The following is a 3,618-nucleotide window of genomic DNA, read 5'->3' as shown; positions in this document are numbered from 1 at the left end:
CACTGAAACTCCAGGGGCCAGAAGAGGGATGACTTTCTGGGAATTAAACACCCAAATCATGTGCCTTAAGTTTCTATATACATTTTATTTAATTTTATTACAGTAGAGCTCTGTGCTCTAAGAGGATAAATAAAGCCCATCTTTGTTCCAAGGGCTAGTGAGGGAAGGGGGAATGAGGATGCCAGTGGAAAAAGCTGTGCCATATATACATCCCATGTACAGGCTTTTGATGATTCCCCCCTATTTTGGGCTCCACTTTTCACTTTAGAATTCAACTTTACCTGTTGACTCTAAACTTAATTTCCTACCAGGAGGATTCTGTCCTTGTTTATCCCCATGTTCTTGGTATTCTCCTTGTAGTATGTTATGGGCTATAGAATTATTTGTCTTTTTCATCTTCCCACATGTTTCTGTCTGTATTTTTTTCTTCTGGAAATTTACAAGAATCTCTCCTTTATTGGTGACTACACTTTTTTTTGTTTTCTTAGCAATTATAGGTACACTGCCTAAACTACTTGTTTTTATTCATTCATTCATTCATTTTTTAGTCTCTTTTATTTTGGAGGATCTTCAAAAATTTGAGAATCAGATTTCTGTGCCCAGTCTTCCATCTTGAATCAGAAGCTTATAACTGACAAGTTTTGAACTGAAGAAGGATTTTAATGCCATGCATATTCAGGGGGAAAATGGGCTCCTTTCCTGTTTTCCATGCCAACATGCTTGTGTCTATAAGAGGAGAACAAACACAAGGCACCTGTTTCACATCAGGATCTTAATGGTTCACCTGCAATCACTTGAGCTAATGTTTGATTTAACCACACTGTGAAAATCGTTGTGTCTCCAAAAGCAAGAGTTCCTCATCAGCTGTAGCAATATGCACCTTCAGAACTGAATCACCACCATAGATGACATTTAGATTCTGACATCATCATGCATATTTATTAGCAGGAATATTGCAATAAGCAGCTTTATATTTCAGTAAAAAACTTATACAGCAGAGAAACAGAATATAAATATAGAGGATGACTGATTTTGTATAGGGAGGTAAAAGGAAATTCCATCTGGGCACAGCAAGCTGAGTGAACAATTCTTTGCATAGTGTAATAGTAGGAGCTTCAGGATGTCTCAAATCATTCTTAGCTGGTGATGGTTGTCTGAAACTTCATCATTATTGGATTACAAAGCAGATTCTGTAAATGGTGGCACAAGGTTTTATTAGTTCTCTGCTTCTAGGTGTGAATGAAGAAACTGAAAGCAAATTTCTATAATGATATGTAAATGTGGAGGGGTGGAACCCACAGTGGGGAGGAGGGCACTCCTCCTAAAAATGGAGGAGCCAAAGGTTAGCAGTGGAGAGTACTGGGGGCCACCTCCACCTCTTGACGTGACATGCCTGCACTTGGCATGCCAAGTAGTCCCTTCACAGGCTGCCATCTTGAATCTACAGACCGTGTTCAGATGGGCATGTCAGGGAAATGGGCAACTTTCGAAGCAAATAAATATCAGACATTTTCTTGTGATGTCCTTAGAATTATTTATTTTAAAAAGTAGTCTTGTTTAAAAACTGTTTCCTATATTATGCAATTTAAATTCAAAGATGTCTTCATGATACTCATCATTGCATTATTCATGAATACAGCTATTAATATCAATAATGTTGGAGAAAATTTGACTCATCACGAAAACAGGCGATCTCTCTATCTGGGAGACACATGATGTAATGCAAAGAAATTACTTCCTATAAATTAAATTAGAACATTTTTTTTCTCTCTCCTTCTCTCTCTCCCTGCCCCCCCACACACTCCCTTTCTCCCTCCCTCTTTCTCACTCCTCTCAATGTCTATTTCATATCTTTTTTCTCCTTATATCTCCAAACCCACCTCCTCTACCCCATTCTCAGCTAAACAGTTTCTTCCTGTTTTGCTGGGAAGATAAAACCAATCGGAAGAGAACTTCCATGTTTGTCCATCATCACATCTCCTTATTGACTGGCATCTGTCCCACAAACTCCCCTCCCTCAAATATTATCATAGTTGCTCTTATTTAAAGTCAAACCCCACTCCCTGGGAGTTAGATAGTTCCTTCACGTTCTTTTTGCTCTTCTCTCTTCCTCCTTCATCATAAACTTTTCACTTTCTACTGGCTCATTCTTCATAGCAAAAAAAGCCTGCTCTTATTTCTCCCCTATTCAAACAAATCTTGAAGCCACTAACCCTGCCACCTACCAACCCAATTCTTTGCTTCCTGTGGGAGCTGATGGAACCCACTGTCTATAGTTTCCTTCCTTCTATTCTCTCCTAAATGCACACTATTCAGGCTTTTGCCTCCATTTTTATTCACTGGAATAAAATGCTCATGTCAACATCTCCAATGTCTTCTCTGTTGCTAAGTCCATTGGTCAGACCTCTTTCCTCGTCTTGAACTTGAGCAGTATTTGACACAGGTAATGACCCCTCCTATTCCTTACATTCTTTCACTTGGTTTTCTAGACATCATACTCTCTGGGTTTTCCTCCTACCTTATTTGTTGCTCCTTCTCAGTTTTCTTTGTTAATTCCCCATCTTTTCCCCAAACACTTAATGTTCAATGCCGCCATAGTTTGGGTTCCCCCACAAGCAAATCCATAGACAAGGACTGAGTGCAGCTAATTATTTGTATCAAGTGATTCCAAAGAGTCGGGGAGAAGGTGGAATGGGAAGCATGAATCAGGGAGGGAGGGAAAAGCAAATGAAAGGTGACTTATTAAGTTGGTTACAACTGTTGTGGATAACTGGGGCTTAATCTTTCTGGGGGCTTTCTGAAAAGCCATATAAAATAAAGCTAGTAGTGGTCTAACTGCTATTAACAGTATCTAGAAAAAAACTAATACTGTTAATAGCATTGTAGAAGAGGCTTTTGATATGTCAAATTTATGTAGATAACAGAGTTGATCAGATTCTGCTGATTTATAAAATATTCCTTTGTTAAAAACGAAACAAGAACACACCTTTCAAAGTGGCTTTAACTGTTTCAGTATATCAGGGTATCCCTTGGAATATGATGACTATAGTGTACTAAGGACCATCCTAACGATTCCATACAAATAGTGCAATTTATAACATGTTTATTGGTCTTTAGTGAGTATCTTACACAATGGGAGAACATGGCTCCAAATGATTTTATGTCTGCTGAGCTTCAATAAGGATGGACCTATATAAGTTTAACACAGAAATATATACGTATCTTTCTCATTTAAGCACTCCACATGGTATCAGATCATGCATTTATAGTTCCCTAATGTACCACCTTACTTTTTCAGCAGGATTTATGGATTTCGTAAAATGTGTTAAACTTCAGATCTTTCACTGTAATACTTAAACCTAACATGGTATGGTGGAGTAGCAATTCTAATGTCTCTTCATCTTAACTGTGCACAGAAAGAGAGATATAATCTAATGCCTCTAGTACCTATGAGTATTTTCCTAACAGCTTTCAAAATTCACTATACTATGTTTTATTGGGAACTAATTTTAATATAATTATTTGAAGTATTAACCTAAATATTTTACATATGTGCTTATTTGTTGCTAATATAGTATGGAAATAATTAATAATGAACTTGATGCACTTGATATTAAC

This window comes from Propithecus coquereli, unplaced genomic scaffold (assembly GCF_000956105.1).
Source record: "Propithecus coquereli isolate 6110/MARCELLA unplaced genomic scaffold, Pcoq_1.0 Scaffold37, whole genome shotgun sequence".
In the NCBI taxonomy this organism is placed as follows: Eukaryota; Metazoa; Chordata; class Mammalia; order Primates; family Indriidae; genus Propithecus; species Propithecus coquereli.
The sequence above is the reverse complement of the archived record's forward strand: the minus strand, read 5'-3'. Positions refer to the sequence as shown.